The sequence below is a fragment of the Parasteatoda tepidariorum genome, chromosome 10, assembly GCF_982258835.1.
Source record: "Parasteatoda tepidariorum strain Cologne lab strain chromosome 10, Ptep-v5.0, whole genome shotgun sequence".
Classification (NCBI taxonomy): Eukaryota; Metazoa; Arthropoda; class Arachnida; order Araneae; family Theridiidae; genus Parasteatoda; species Parasteatoda tepidariorum.
In genome coordinates, this window is record NC_141764.1 from 53,908,516 (window position 1) to 53,926,130 (window position 17,615).

The 17,615-nt window shown below is 29.4% G+C and overlaps 1 protein-coding gene across 4 annotated transcripts in view; it reads left to right on the forward strand.

The window, feature by feature from the left end:
- The window catches only part of LOC107437715 (solute carrier organic anion transporter family member 74D), a 262,945-nt gene that overhangs the window by 111,751 nt on the left and 133,579 nt on the right, over nt 1–17,615 (forward strand). For all 4 annotated transcript variants that reach the window (XM_087153593.1, XM_071184715.2, XM_087153594.1 and 1 more), the window contains exon 3: nt 7,641–7,707. The gene's annotated coding sequence lies outside the window, so the exon portion shown is untranslated. The remainder of the gene's footprint in view (nt 1–7,640; nt 7,708–17,615) is intronic.

Sequence of the window (17,615 nt, forward strand, 5' to 3'; positions counted from 1 at the left end):
AAAAACTTCAATTAACATTTAGTTTAGTTTACAGGATAGTGAAATACATTTTATTGGGAATTTGGATTCATTACCGTCATGTAACTTATTCATATACATTCATACGTCATATGCATTCATTCATATAACTTATTATTTTTTACTTCACAAAATATTTTTACCCCAAAAATGGAACATTCAACAATATTTTACATCGCAAAACCGATTTCTTCGCAGAAATTTGCATTCTAATTATAAACCCTTTGTAAAAAAAATTTTTAATGAAAAACAAGTTTTTATTTTTACAATTCCCAAAACCAGGATCAAACAAAAAAAACAAATCTACATTAATTTTTGATTCAGAAAATAATGACTAGACTTTTTTGAGTTCACAAAAATAGAACCATATTTCCACAAAAGGAGTAGATTTTTCCAGATTTCGCAAAAACGGATCTTTCACCTTAGTTTTATACCACACTTCGCCCTGATTTAAATTTAGTTCGTGTGATGTACGGAGCAAATTAGCCAAATCAATAAATAAATAATACTAAATAATGAAAAAATTAAATATAAATTTCGATTAAAAAAAAAATATGTGGAAGTTTTGGGTGTTAAGTACGCAGCAAAACAGTAAAATGTAGATTTTATTTATCTTACTAGTAGTAAGTATCCATCTTAATATTATCATATAAAAATGGTATTTAAAATTTATTTTCATAATACTAAGACTCCACTTACCTAATATAATATTTTACAACCTTATAAATATTCAACTATACATACTACTCGTACTTATTCTTCTCTATCTCTTGTTTATAATCTTGTCTTATCAAATCAAAATTCCTATGTTTGTTTAGATATTTTCTTAACCATAATACTTTATTTAAACTAATTTTATGGACATTATTTTATATAAATTTTATTTAGATTTCTAAATTTGATAAAACATAATTTTGAGCAAAATAAACAAAAAGGCGAAATAATTTAAGGCCAATAATAAATTTAATGGGAAATAAAACATAGAATAACATTTAAAAAAGTATATTTTAATCAGAATCCTTGCGAGATTAAATTTTCACGTTATATTTTTCCCTTCATAAATTTATCATACTTCTTTAAAAAAAAAAGTATTTCGTATTGAATCGTTGTTATTGTAAATAAAGTACGTCATCGGTGTATTTCTAGTTTACTGTGTCTTCTTCGGTAGATCAGTGAAATCAAATATAAGACCGTTTATACTAACTATTTGAAAATATATCGATTATGTTAAAGTTCTTTAAATACGAGTACCATCATTATTATCTAAGTAATTCGATACTTTTGCTTATTAAGGCTGTAATCAGCTCTTGAGTCCTTGTGAAAAATTTCATGCTTGCGTAAAAATAATATTACGTTAATTATCAAGGAAAAATGTTATCGGATTGGAAATACGTCTCCTAAATTGTCAAAAAAAATGTATATGCATGTGTTCAAAGTTTGTATATTATATCTGAAACAAATTTATCATCTTTCATTTAAAAAAAAAATACGCATGTATATTTTAGAGATACAATAACTCGGAATATTGTCATGAAAAATTGAAAACGGGCTAAAGTTCTTAATATTATATTTTACTTTATTATCGGCGTTAAACCGCTGAGCCGATTCTGAATTTACATGTATAAAAATTTAACTCTTCAGCCTTGCAATATCGATCTAACACGATATCAATTAAAAAATATCAATATCGATATTACACGAATTACATGATCAACATTTATCAATACATTACAATTTAACCTCAAAGGATAATTCCAAGTGATTTTTTTTAAACATTGTTAAAAGACAGTTGTAATGCGTGAGAAATCCTCGACTAATATCATTTTAACTGTGTATGTTCCTCTTCTGAAATAGATTCTTTAAAAAATGACCTCTCAAGGAAAAAAAAAATAGTTCTACTTGTGAAACTTATCTTAAAATTGAGGTTACAACGAATATTCGAAAGCGATGCCTGAAAAAGCTCCTTGTTCGTAACTTTACGTACGCATAATATGCACAATCTCTACTGAAAAAAAAAAAAAGAAACTAAATAAAAATACCTTAAATAAAATAAACACAATAAAGAAATGTAGCACATCTGTTGTTGACTTTGGTGAGAGAGTGAATTTTTAGTTGTTTCAAGTAACAAACAAGAAACCAGCGGCGGAAGAATATTTTATGAGTTTTGAGGGAATGGAAAGAAGAATAGGTGAAAATCTTGTCTACTCATTGGTTTCTCTTGTAATGGTGTATTTTATCACTACGATAAGTATTTCAGTTTCAGCAAACATCATAAATATGCCTCCTCTACCCCTGCTCAGGTGTATTTTGCCTTGATTTATGATGTGGAAGAGGAACATGTAAATTTAAAACTTAGTTTACTCAGTTAACGATTTCAAAGTATTTTGAACATCAAAACATTTATTTTACCACAAATATTATTTTATTAAATTATATTATTGCGTACTCTTCTTTTTCATATAAATTAAGTTTTTTGGAAAGATTATTTAAGTAGAATTAGTATTGAATTTAGATAAAAAAAATTGCCATTTTAAAACAAATAATAACATTTATTGCATAAAAATTATAAGTAATAACAATAGTTATGTTCCCAGTGTAAAGTGTTCTTTATTGATTGATCTCGTTCTGCTATTAAAAGTATTGATTTAAAGCAATATTCATATTAGGGGGACTGAAAAGTAATGTCGTTTCGACGCATTAAATATTTGTTAGTCTTTAAAACCAATTAATTTTTTTTCGATCTATTTCGATTCATTTTTGATCCGGCATTGAAAGGTTGTTGCAAACGAGAGTGAATACATTATTGATTAAAAATAAAATCTTGATAACAAATATCAAATGCACCGAAACGACATTATTTTCTGGTACCCCGAATATTTTTAATAATATTTTTATAATTGAGTACAAAAATTTAAAATTATCGATAATTTTTTAATTCTTTTAAATTTAAAAATTAAATATTTTATTCGTCAATCACGGTATTTGTATTTTGGCTTTGTTTGGTTGTATTGGATAGGATGCCGGGATGGGAAGCCATTGTGATCTCTCAAAGAGTGAAACTCTTTGAGAAACTTTGCCTGATCTTTGAAAAATTTACACAGTTGTTCTACTTTACTGTAAAATCCATTTTTACCGTAAATTGTAGGCTATAATTTTTACAAAATATCAATTTAATTGCAATGATTTAGTGATTTTACATTAAATATTAATATAAAAATTACAATATATCACATTCTGTGTTCCATAACATTTTATTGTAAAATAAAATTTACGGTAAAAAGTAGTACTTCGACAGTAATTCGATCCGGAATTTAATACAGTATGCTCTTTTCCCGTGTTCTTAGGTTTTTCGTAAAGGAAAAAGTTAACCATTTCTTTACTTCAGGGATGATAGGGTTTCAAAACAAATAAAAATATTAATAAAATTATTGGTTTCTTATTGAAAACTATTTTCAACCTGCAATCTAAGCTGAAGATCTATGAAACTTAAATTGAAGGTCGCAGGTATAGATGTAATTTAAATTATTAAATGAAAGGCTTCCAGTACTTGTCACGTTAGCGTTACTTGTGTGGTCACTGTTAATCGATCAATCATTCTTGACAGATTAAAATTATTACTGCACCTTCTGGTGATATGGAAATTTAAATTTTTAAAACATAGATCACTTTTTGAATCGATTTTCACAACACACATTATTACACAACACCGTTATTTCACTGAATGTATTCAACTACAATAAAGCTTAGAATTTTTAGTCGTGTAATAAAATAGAAACGCGAATCTATATTTAATATAAATTTAATATTAGTTTATATTATAGAATATTTATAAATTTTTTGTTCATTTAATAAATGGTAAACCGCAATGCTGCTGTGATTAAGACACTGACCTGTACCGTAAAAAATTCCGTCCGGAGCAAATTGCAGTATGAAGTTCAGGCACTTACGGTGCCTCATCCGCAAAATACATTTTAGCGTAAAATCCATTATTATCGTTAATTATTATGTCATAAATTTTGCAGCAAAATATATTTTATTAGAGTGATTCAGTGGTTATACGATCATTATTTCTCTAAACATTACGGTTCATAATTTTTTTTTTCGTTCCGTAACATATTCCGGTAAAAATGAATTTTATGGTGAAAAGTACCGGCACTTTTAATGCGAGTACATACGATCCGGAATTTATTACAGTGTGGCATTAAAAACGGTTGGGGTTCTATCCCTGGTAGCGGTTTGAAGCTCACTCAGCTTCGGGTCGATGGGTAATAGCTAGGCGGGAGGTAAAAGCGGCCGGTGTGCAGTACTGACCACATTGCCAGGTTCATGACGTTGGCCTCGAGTCTGTGAAGCCTTAACCTTCATAATCCCCTTGGCCGACAATTGACTGATGTAGTAATGCTTTACTTATAAAACTACATTGGTGGACAAAATTAAGAGATGGAAAGCATTTTCGCACATGCAAGATACCCGCACACCACTACATGTGTTTGACAATGGTTCCGCGAATGGCCAGAGGTACAGGCAGGAGGTCCTAGAGCCCTATGTGCGTCTTTTTAGGGGCGCTGTTGGCCCGGAGTTCATTTTTATGGACGACAATGCGCGACCACATAGGGCTCTCATGGTTGATGAGTATCTGGAAAGCGAGGATATTCAACGAATGGATTGGCCAGCCAAATCCCCTGACCTGAATCCTATTGAACATGCTTGGGATGCTCTTGGGAGAGCTATTGCGATGCGCCAACCTCCCCCCAGAACCATTCTGGAGTTAAAAATTGCTCTGGTGGAAGAATGGGAGGGTCTTCCGCAAGTCCTCCTTAACTCCCTTATTAACAGTATGCATACTCGTTGTGCATGCTGTCTGTCTGTCAGGGGTGACCATACACCATACTAGAGGCAACACACGCTATACAAGCCTCATTTTTATTGTCATCTTTTATCCTTAAGTTCAGACTACATTGGATTTATTGGCAATAGGTCTTGCCAGTGAATGGCACTTTCATTTTTGTTTTGCATACTTTATTATCATGGAATAATCTATATCCATACCAAATTTCATTTATTTATATTCAGTATTTTTTTTAGATATTTGGAAAATGTCTTCCATCTCTTAATTTTGTCCACCAGAGTATAAAACAGCGCAAAAAATGCTCCATGCCCTTGAGTGTGTTCAATACATGAACAATTTAGGAACACATAGTCTGTGTAATAAAGGATTCCACCTGTCCCAGATTAAATAGAATCTCTCTTTAAAGCTTTATAAAATTGTTCGTTTTCACTTTCTCATAGGTTGATGCGTAAGGTGCAAGCTAAAACCCAGCCTACACGTTTATATTTAATTGTTGTTTTTGTTTTATTACTTCGTTTTCTTTCCGTGCACACTTTCACCTCCCAAAGTTTCCAGGTTATTAATACGAAACAATCAAAAGGAAATAAATAAAACAAATAGTAATTTCAAATCATGATTGAAAGGAAGAATACAAAGAAATTCGCTCCTAACTGTAGCCTCTCGGGTTCTTTTCCTTTCAAAGTAATTACAGAAACCTACTGAGATGTATTGAAACCGAAAGTGAATTAGTAACCTTGAAAAAGAACCGAAACGAGTCCCCATTCCTGAGGGACAGAACAGGTGAAACAATTGAACGGCTTCTCACAAAAATCTCAGATAGCTGTCTTTTTCTCGTTTTTTTTTTATGGCCTTTTGTCAAAGAATGACTTCAAAAATCTTTACTTTATACGAATTACGCAATAAGTTTTCTTCATTAAACTTTTCTTAACATGCCATTTGGCGAAATGGTGTTGGACCTTATCGAGTTGTGTAATAGTAAAGGCACGAAATCTATTGTAAGAAAAAAGATAGCCAATACAATGGAAACACATTTTATAAAAAAGTAATTGCTATTTGAGAGTTATCTTTGCTTTGGGTAGTCGGTTAATGTGTCATGTTTAATCAACTAAGTGTAAAGTTGGGACGTCTTTTTTTTCTTTCCCCTCTCAGTAAGTGAAATTTATGATTCAAGTTTTACTGCCGCTTACAATCTTAAATAATTTATATTAAAAACAAACCACTGTTTCGATGGAAGAGATTTTATCCCAAACAATAAAGTAAAGCATTTAAAGTAAGAAGCACGTTTTTTATTCTAAAACTGTACTATTATCCGGATAGATATGTGGATAGTGGATCTAAACCAGTGTTTCCCAAAATGTAATACGCATACCCCCAGGGGTACGGGAATAGTTTAGCGCGGGTACGCATTCTTATGTGAAATATCTTGCAACAAGCGAAAATTTCAAAAAATTTTATTTAAAAACAAAGCAGACCATGAAAATTTACGATTATGTATTTTTCTATTGGCTATTTTTTGCAGAGTTAACAGTTAATAATTAGTGGTGTCAACAGCCAGTTGTGATTTTTAACTTTTGTGCAATTTTGTTTCTAGTAAAAAATACATTCATTTTTTAATTAGTGGTACATAGAGTTACGAAAAATTTAGACACAGATGTAGGTACACTAAAGTCATAAGTTTGGGAAACAAGGCTTTAAACGATTGGGATTCTATTCCTGGTAGCGCAGGTCGATGGGTAATAGCTAGGTGAAGTAAAAGCGGCAGGTGTGCAATCTTGACCACGTTTCCAGGTTTATGACGTTAGTCTTAGTGACGTCTTAGTTTGTGACGTTAGTTGGAAACAATTAGTTTCTCCGCTAAAATGTACTTATAAAGATAAAGAATTTTCTCAGATAATTTATAGCAACTCAAACTGCCACTGTTTGAACAAAAAATGAATCTCCATATTTTGCTTATTTTTACTTTTATTGTTGCATTGTAGTTTAACCGCTTTATAAGTTGCATATGTAAATGTTCAATGTATTTACTGATATGAAAATTGCCACAACTCTCGCTTTTCCGTTTATTCTCCGTAATCTCCGTTTTTCCACTATTATAACTCTGTAATATTATCGTTGTATAAATGGGTGTATATTTATGTAATAACAGAATGCATTCAATCGGAAAAAATATGAAGTTTTGCTTTTCAAAAATCATCTTTCATGGAAAATATGGTCCCAATCGTTTGGTCAAGCGAGCAATCCTAAGTTTGGATCCCTCAAAGCTAATTTAATTTTTTGCCTATTTCGCCATGTATCAAGAACATTTTAGACGAATTAAAAAATTTTTGCAAGCGATTAGAAAATTCTTTTATCTAAAGATAATTTCATGCAAAAAGTTAAAATTTTTATTAAATATGCATTATTTTTTGTTATTTTATTTAATAATAGTCGAAAAAATTTAGAATTGCAAGGTATATAATTTTTTACATCATTTTAAGAAAAATTTTGCGTGGCAAAATGCAAAATTTGAATGAAATCGGTCAAATAGTTCATGAAAAATTTAATTTTTAAGAAAGTCGTAAATTTAAAATTCAATTTTATAATTACGTATTTTAAAAGATCTTTAATCAAAACTCTTATTTCATAATCTTTAACTACGCTCGCAAATAAAATTTATAACCATTCTGTTTATCCTTTTATTTAAACTGTAATTTACATAATTTAAATATTTATAATTTTGAATATTTTTTTTAAAGAAAAATCTCAAACTTGTATGTTTTCTCTTTTATTAAAGGTTTCCGAATGTAAGAAGTTAATATCATCATTAAGCAAACTTGTTGTTTTCCTCATTTAAAACGCTGGTAAGTAATTGATGTCTGTTTTTATTGAATATAAAATATTTTAATAAAATTTATATCTTCGAAATTGATTTTAACTTTGCAGAGTGACATAAATTGTATTATCAAATGAAATCACATTTTTTAAATTGCATACCATTATGTTAAGTGTGATATAAATCTCATGTTTAATAAAAAAAAAAAAACACTATATAATTCTGTGGGGAAAATAAATGTTCCTTTTCATATTTTATTGACAATGGAAACAGTTCATTTTAAGTTAACAGATGATGGAACTTCAATTTAATTATTATCAAACGTTTTAAATTTTGTTTATGATCAAGCAATTAAAAACTTTAAATTCCTATTATTCATTTATGCCTCTTAATCCAAGTTTTACAATAAATAATATTGACTATATGTTACATAATTATGTACAGTATATTGTTTAAGATATACATAAAACAATTACCGTTTGCACAAAAATATTAAGATTTATCGTATAAGATATTTATTTGAACAGATGAGCCTGTTCAATTGCAACCTGTTTCAAAATGTTGAACATATTTTTTTTCATATTTAAATCACATGTAAGGTTAAGTAAAAACAATCTTTTATGGTTTTCCAAATTAATCATTTAAATTTTTGCATAAAAATTGTGATATTTAAAATAAATGTACCTATCATATAGATGTGCTGTTGTCGATTAATTCATATCGTCTGTGTAGCTAAGCTTGTTTTACTATGTCAACTCTCTTATGTTTTCTTGTTTTTAAACTATTTTTATTTATTGGTCATTAGAGTTATGGAAATTATTTCTAGTCTAGATCATTATACGTTTACTGAAGAGTCATACCCTAACAAACAATAAGGATTTTGTCTAATTGTAACACTGATCTGTTATGTTTCGATACCTCTGCTCTCGGTTCAAGACCGGGTACCCTCTTGATGGGTATCTATGCTGGGCCAACGAAAGCTGCAGTGCAGTAGAGGAAGAAGATAACTACATCCAAGGCTGAACAATTATTTTACGGGCCATGGATTAAAATTCATTGTGAGCTCCTTCTTCAAAGCACAAAATGCCTTATTTTCATATTTTCTATAATTTAAGACCCTTAACAAAAAATCGTACTTTTTATACAGATATAAAGAAATTCTCTGCAGTTTTCTTCAAAAACATTAATTAACTAGAGTTATATTTTTTGTAAGTAATTTTGGTCAGGAAATCAGCACTTTCAGGCCCCACTGCGATTGTCCCTGTTACTTTCCTCCTAGAGTCGACCTTGACTGCTCTATATGAAAATTACAAGCATAATTTTCCTAAATTGTTACATAATATAATAATGGCTGCTAATATTTCACTGAAATTTTTCATATTGTTAACATGTTTAAACGGTTTTACCCCACTAGTGGGGTAAGAGTGGGTGATATGACTTCTTCTAGAAAAAAAATTAATTGTAAGAAAGTCGTAAATCAATGACTTTTCAGGAATAATGTATTGTGCACAGCAAATGTTAATGTCGTTTGAATCTGACAATTTCTAGGTAGAACAATTTACCTCTAGCCAGCTTTCGAATCTCACCTACCCTGCAATACTTCACTTTTCCTTACAAGGATGCATAATTTTTTAAAATAAATTTTATCAAATAGTTTAGATAGTTATAAACAATTTCTTTTAATGGCTTTTTATTGTTTTAACACCTACTGGGGAACATTTTTTTCTATCATTAATTTACTTTAGAATTGCATTGAATTTATATCGAACATACAACTTCATTTACTTTATCGAATCTTTACATCGGAATTATATTAAATGATGCAGATTATCATTGCACATTATACAATTTTTTGCTTTTATGATGCTAATCTTAATTAATTCCCTATCTATTATCATCTACGGCGTGATTTTTTGGGCCTGAGTTCTCATTATGTAGAATTATTTCCCATTTTCTTGGATATATCTTTGTACAGAAACAAAAGGACGGATATATACGCTCATTTATTCTATATCGTGATATGAAAATAGCTTCTCACGGCAGACAATCTTACAGTTAAGCAACGGCGGAACCATTTATTTCGTAAAAAATCCTTAAAACACCTGAGCCTCTAACCCTACGGCCTACCTGAACCTGTTGCTGAGGCCCATGCAGGTAGCCTATTTAACTCACACTCCGCTATATATCATACTCCTATATTTTCCCCCTTTCGTTCGGTATTTCGAAATGCGATTTTTACATTTTTGTCTCTGTAGAAGCTTGTACAATTATTGCTTTTTTCTTTTCTTCTAATCTCGAAGTACTCACGTTTGTCTTGACTTTCGCAGACTGACTTTGGCAGGTACATATTTATATTGTGTACCAGATGGTGAGGGCCATCCGCTCTCTTATCTGTTCACTAAAAATCCATCTTCAAGGGCTGTGGGTCATTGTACCAAAAAGAGATGTATGATTTGATGAATATTTCATCATAGGTTAAGATGCCGCTTCGAATTTCAAACAAGTTTTTTGTCTTTCAGTCTAAAGACCGAAATTTCAAATTGCTGGGGTTTTTTCCGTTATACAAATTGTTGTTAATTTTTGATTCACGTGAGAATCGTTTTTTCATATTACTCTGTTTTTTTTTTATGGAGGGTATTTTTTGTTACTCGAAATTAGGTCGCAAATTGTAGGATTACGAAAAAAATTTTTTCACTCATTTGAAAGCAAAACAAAAAAATTTTTCTAGTTTAATGATCTGAGGAAAAGTATCTGGGTTTTTCCACTTCACTTGGATAATTTTTTTTTTCTCTTCAGATTTTCAATCCTCAGCTAATTACTTCCGATTTAAATGAAATTTGATTACAAAGCTAGGTATCTAAACCTGATGAACTTAAGTTTTACAAAGTTTATGACTAAGAACCTGAAAGCTGCACAGATAAATATCTTATTTTCACTACTGTTATTAATTGTTCCAAGAGAGAGATTACGGTTTGTTATCTCAAATTGAGATCCCAAATGGATCTTAAGATGAAAAACTTCAGTTTTGGTAAAATTTAGACGGATTAGTTTTAATATGTTGTGGTAGATTTAGAGAGACTAGTTTTAATATGTGTAGGTAGATTTAAACAGGTTAGTTTTAATATGTTTAGCTATATAATATTACATATGTAATTCTTCAAACAAGAATTCGGTCTTTCACTTGAACTTGAGGAAGACTGAAATTTCAAATTATTTGATTTTAACATGTCAAGTTGTTGTTATTTAAAGTGATTATTTTTTACCGGAATAAAAATCATTTAAGGGACATGAGTTCAATGTGTAGTTTCTGTTGCTGATTTTCTGAATTTTCCTATCAATTATGTTTACAGTATTCTGTTCCCTATTCCCTTGGTGTTCAAATAAATGCGTTTGAATTGGACATAGGATCCATTTCTGCGCTGAATACAGGACTTTAATTTCTCAGCTTACTTATGGATAAATACGTAATACCTATACGATAATTTGCTTGTTTAATAAAATGAGAGTAAAAATTTTAAATTTCACCCTTCAAGTGAACCAATTTTATAATCCGTTCTTCCTCATTTTGACTTTTCCTAGAAATTAGTATAAGTGTGTCCAAACCTGTCAAACTAATAAAATGGGAGTAAAAATTTTAAATTTTACTCTTCAAGTGAACTAATTTTAAGATACGTCCATCCTTACTTTAACTTTTCAAGAAATTAGTATAAGTGTGTCCAAACCTGTCAAACTTATAAAATGGGAGTAAAAATTTTAAATTTCACCCTTCAAGTGAACCAATTTTATAATCCGTTCTTCCTTATTTTGACTTTTTCTAGAAATTAGTATAGGTGTGTCCAAACCTGTCAATCTTATAAAATGAGAGTAAAAATTTTAAATTTTACACTTCAAGTGAACTAATTTTAAGATACGTCCATCCTTACTTTAACTTTTCAAGAAATTAGTATAAGTGTGTCCAAACCTGTCAAACTAATAAAATGGGAGTAAAAATTTTTACTTTTACTCTTCAAGTGAACTAATTTTAAGATACGTCCATCCTTACTTTAACTTTTCAAGAAATTAGTATAAGTGTGTCCAAACCTGTCAAACTAATAAAATGAGAGAAAAAATTTTAAATTTTACACTTCAAGTGAACTAATTTTATAATCCGTTCTTCCTCATTTTGACTTTTCAAGAAATTAGTATAAGTGTGTCCAAACCTGTCAATCTAAATCTTGAAATGTTTCAAACTAGCAGGTGAAAACTGCACCAGAGAGATAGAATGGGAAAACATTGAAATGTTATATACTAAAAATTCTGATTACAACTTTAAGCTGATAGCATAATTTTATGACTAGAAATTGTTTTACCTTCAAATGCACCGTAAAAACTGCGGTGCGCTAACTCTCCGAACATGGTATTGAGCAAACCAAAAAATTTTGTGAAGGAATAGTTTATTCCGAGTTAAAATTAAATCATAAATCAAGCGTACTTGAACGATTGAAACGGTGTCGTTTAAATCTAAAAATTTAAAATGGAATAATCTTAACACCAAACTCTCTCTTTTTCACACCATACTAGAATTATTTTCACTTCCGCAAACAGCAATATTGGCGCGCTTTCAATATCGAAAATTCCAGGAACGCCAAGTAGAATATCGCCGGAAGTTTGTTTACAATCTGGAATGAGCTAGGGAGAGTTTTTGCTTTGCGCTGATATTTATTAAAAAAAAACGAAAATTGGCCATTAAAATGCATGTAAGATTTTGGTTGTGTAATAAGGATAGTTATATATTAATTTTTAAATCTCTGAGTAATAGTGGTTATCAGATGAAATTTTAGAATTGTTAAAATCTTATTTTTTCCGAGAAATTTTTATTTAGCTAAGCTAATGAGAAACATTAATTTGAACATTAACTTAAATAATACCTTTAAATAAATAATTAAAATATTCTTATGAGGTCTTACCCAAACACTTACTTGAAGAAGCTCTACAATTCTGAATTTTTATTGCATTCTACAAAGATGTACTGATATAAAATACAAACGAATTGTATAATAATATGTGTGTTTGAAACGAAGATCATTTTAAGAAAAAAAACGAAGATCCTAATTTATTTTCAACATTTACTAGATGTATAATAAATTTCAAGTTCTGCGTATTATATTACTGTTTTTACCAATGCTTAAAAAAGCCTATTTTTTTAAAGAGGTGTTCAAAATGAAAGTGAAAGATTTATAGTTTGAAATGATATTAACAAGATAGTTTTGTTAGTTACAAATATGCAAACTGAGAAAGAAATAATTGCTACATAATAACAGACAAGACACTTAATGAGCTATAAATCTTAGTAGCAGGCATTTTCTTAATATTTTTTTTCTATATCAAAACTAGTCTACCTTGAAAAATTATTTTTAATACTCACCGTCATATTTTTTATATATATATATTTCTCACTTTTCAGTGATGTAACCATTTGGAGTTATACAAAGCCTACACGCTAAGACTATAGCTACTAAAAACAAAGCTTTTTCTACGAAAATAATTCCGCAGAAAGTAAAAATTTTTTTTTGAAAAAAAAAAAAGATAATAGAGAGCGAGTTTTTTTAATATTTTTTATCATACAAAACTGGGCGTTATTCTACTATAAATGTCTCGAATTGGGAGAAATAGTGTGTCTATCGACCTTGAATACTTGCCAATATATTCAGCCTGCCACATTATGGTAATTATCAATGAATATTATTATGCTAATATTAGTTAAATGAAGCAATATACACCGTTAATTCTGAAAAAAGAAGTTTTTGTAAAAAAAAAAAAAAAAAATTATTCCGAGTTACATGAACTTCTTTAATTTGTTTTGTATCTTTCTTTTTCTTTCATACCATGCTTACCAAGAATAATGATAGTAAATTTTAATGTGCGGATGATTAAAATGCACGGTAAAAAAATATAACCATTCATTTGAAATTTATTTAGAAACCATTATTTGAAATCATTATTGTACATAGAATTATAGAATTAATACTACAGAAACCATCATTGTACATAAACCATTCATTTGAAATTTTTCCTTTCATAGGGCAACAATTAATCAGAAATTTAGATTTTCAAAATTATAAATCTTATTGCCACACTTTTAGTAAAAAATACAAAACTGAAAAGTAAATTTAACCGAATAAATGGTTTATATGCCATGCACTAAGATATCGTAATAAAATTAATAATCTTTGCCTAATTTACTAAATTTTATCACATATTATAAAACCATATTTTAGTGTTACTTTTACCAAAATCATTACCAAAGCTCTTCGATAAAAATTACTGAGCTTTTTAGTGTTTCACTATCGCACTTTTTTTTTTAACCGATAAAAACAGACTTATTTTCGTAAGTCAATCTTCCAAACCAAGGATAGTTTATGGCCTTTGTGATTAGTTAAAAGTAATTCAATACTGAAGTTCCTTGAGATAGTTTATATTTTGGTTCTATCTAATCTCCTTTTAAGTATTTTTTTAAGTTCTGACCATGGGGATACCACATTCCCTATATACAACTATTGATTGATAGGTAGAAACAGAAAAGATGAATGATTAAAATGTTTTGCAACCAAAAAAATATATATCTAATTTTTTTAAAGGTGCCGAATAATATTTCTGACCCGAATAACAATTATTTGCTTTAACTAAATAATAACTATTTGGTGAAATGTCGAATACTTGGTAGTTGATAAGTTTAATGTCATTAAAGAGGTGTTATAGGTTTAAATTGGTCAATTTAAACTTTTTTTACGCATAATTTGAAATAAATATAAATTTCTAATTTTTTTGGCATATTATCAAAATAAACACAGTTTGAAATAAAAATGAGTTTTTTTAAATATAAAATTTGTTGTTAATTTATTAAAATATTTGCCATGTTCTAAAGCAAGAAGTGTCCAAAAACATTTTGCTTGTTGCAATTGCTAACATTTAGCATATTCTTATAAATGATTTTCTCATATTTTGACTGAATGACTTTCTTGAGATTTTTCATTTTTAAAAATGAAGAATTTGAAAATTCTGAGAATTGATATTTTATTTTGTATTGTTAAAAATAAAACACTTTAATTAAATAACCGAATCCTACATAAATTGCGTGACTTAGTCGAAAATATTTAATTCATGCTACTAATTTATGAAACATGATATGAAGCTAAATATAATGTATGAAAAATAAAAAAAAATGCTTTTTTAAATATTTTTTTATTTTATTTGTAAACTAGTTACGGAGCCTAACGCATGCTAATGACACAGTGATTTTTGTGAATAGTGTAATTCTTGAAAATAAGAACTAGTATTACTATTTTAAAATTATTTTTTGTCAACAAAGCGATAAAGACCTAAAGACAGTTCTTCTTATCCCATACTGTAAGAAATTCCGGTTAAAATTCCGTTAAAAAGTGCTGGAACTTTGTGTTCATCATCTTTAAAATCCATTTTTACCGTAAACTATTATAAAGTAATATTTATTTAATGGTTGTGATTCAGTGATTTTATGGAAATTATTGCTGTAAAAATTACGGAATATCAGCATTTTTTTTCACATGTTCCTTTAAAAACGAGTTTTAGGGTAAAAAGTACTGGTACAGACACCCTGAGTGCCGATACTTTTTACCCTAATTTTATCTGGAATTTTTTGCAGTGCAGGTTAAAATTTTTCTACTGAGCTTCTTTGAAGTTGCATATATATAATTAAATTTTTTTAAAATTCGGTTGAGAGAAGAAATTATGGCAAATATTTTTCATTACCGATTTTAGATCTGCTGTGAATCATTCCACAAAATAAACACTTACATAACTTCTCTATTCCCGCTAAATTAGCATTATTCATTTAATTATTAATTACTACAACCCTCTAGATTACGTACTGGTAAATTAGCGTCACTCTTTTCCTTGCAACCTTTCTGCCGCATTCAAATTTGATTGGCTGTTACCGATCACATGACAAAACAGTCGCCATTTTGTTGACTGGTTTGAACGGTGAAGTATCATTGCTCTCGATCTGTTATTTCTATTTTCGCTTTTCTTTTTACTTTATTTGTTTTATACTTTGAAATTAATAACGACAGGTTGTTGCGCATTTGGGGGTTCCAAGAAGTCAAAATTAGGCTTTTAATTGCATCACTTACCTGTTGGAGACAGCAATAAAGAACGACGAAAAGTATGGCTGCATAGAATTGCCAGAGATAAATGGACTCCAGACGATACTAAGTACAATAAATTTTATATTTAGAAAAGCTAAAAAAATAATTGTCCCGTTATATTTCGAATTGCTCCTTAATCTAAGTATCCAATGATTTAGTAGATACTAGCCCAGACATAAATTTTCCTGATACATTCAAACTTAATACATGACTTCATTTTTTAACCCTACATCAAATTATCTGACTGCATCGATATCTTATACATATTTTTTTTAAATATTTGTTGCTTTTTCTGGCGACTTTACTCTATTCATTTTTTCAAAACACTTCTTAGAGTTTAAATTCACCAAGTTAAACACGTTATTACTTTCTACTACCCAATTTTTCCGAAGATTGGCTCTTTGGTACATTGCTTTGAATTATTTCTTAAAATTCCTAGTAAATTTACATAATTTAGGTTTATAGAAACATGCTTCAAAAACGTAACTGAAAACAAAATAAATATGTGGTTTCAATACGCTTTCAAAATATTAATTCGATGACGACACCCTCCCTCTTCCCTCGATAGCTGCCCACCTTGATTTGTCTTGTGGTCACCTCATAAAAGGAATCAAAGATGAATAATTATTAAAAAAGTATTATAAACTGAAACTACTTTTTTAATTGAAAAGGGCTTGAAGCTAGTCGGAAGTGGCAGATGATATCTCTTGGTAAAAATATCGTTTGCTGCTTATTCAAAGCGTAATGTTAGTCCTATGAAAAACGCTTTACAAAGGTTTGTAGTTCGAGAACTGACGATCGTGAGAAATTTTAAGGTTGTCAGTGGTTAAGTCCGTGCCCTTAATAGAATGTACTCCGGGCAGCGAATCGATTCAGAATTGTGGGTTTTTGTAGAAAACACGCACGTGTACAGAGTGTTTTACATAACATATAATACAAAATTTCTATATAAACCATTGTTAAATAATCTTTATCTTCATGAATTAGAGTAAATCCTTGCGATTCAGTCCTGTTAATTTAAATAATCAACAAATCAATAAATTTGAATCCATAAAGAAGTCAACAAACATTTCGTGTTTAACTATAGAACATTTTTCTAATAAACAAATTTTAAGGGTATTTCTATAAATATTTCTAAGGATTCGAATTAATATATTCGAAGTACTAATTCAAAATTAATTTATTACTATACTTATTGGAACCATTAAACAAATAATAACTCAAATACTTGGTTAATTGACTATATAAATGTACTCCAGCCATGAGCGAAATAAGACGTAGAATAAGCTGTATTTTATAATTTCAATATATAACACCTAATTCAGATAAGCTGCTTATTCATCATACTGCCGCATGATACAGCTGTTGCACGCATTGTGTTGCCATATGATACAGAAATGTGTATCGGCATTCTTTTGGTTTTCTTTGTCCTTTTATAAGTGGTTGTTTGCATCACCAAATCTTAAACGTCAAAATTGATCGAAAGTGTGCAACATACCGTTCGATCGAATTAATACTGCCCATCCCTTCTAGGCTTTGTACGCTTTGTCCATGATTCGATCGATTTCTGAACAGTTATATGTAATTTTAATCTGCTTCGGAATCTTTTTTTTCGCCGTAAAACCACGCAATGTATAAATCTTCCGAACCCCTCCTGCTTACTTCCATAAATAAAACCTTCAGATGAACAAAAAATAAATCTTAAGCTCACCTCGCTATACCGTTTATTTATAGAACGCAACTTACCTGTCCACACAAAAAAGTATTTATAAAC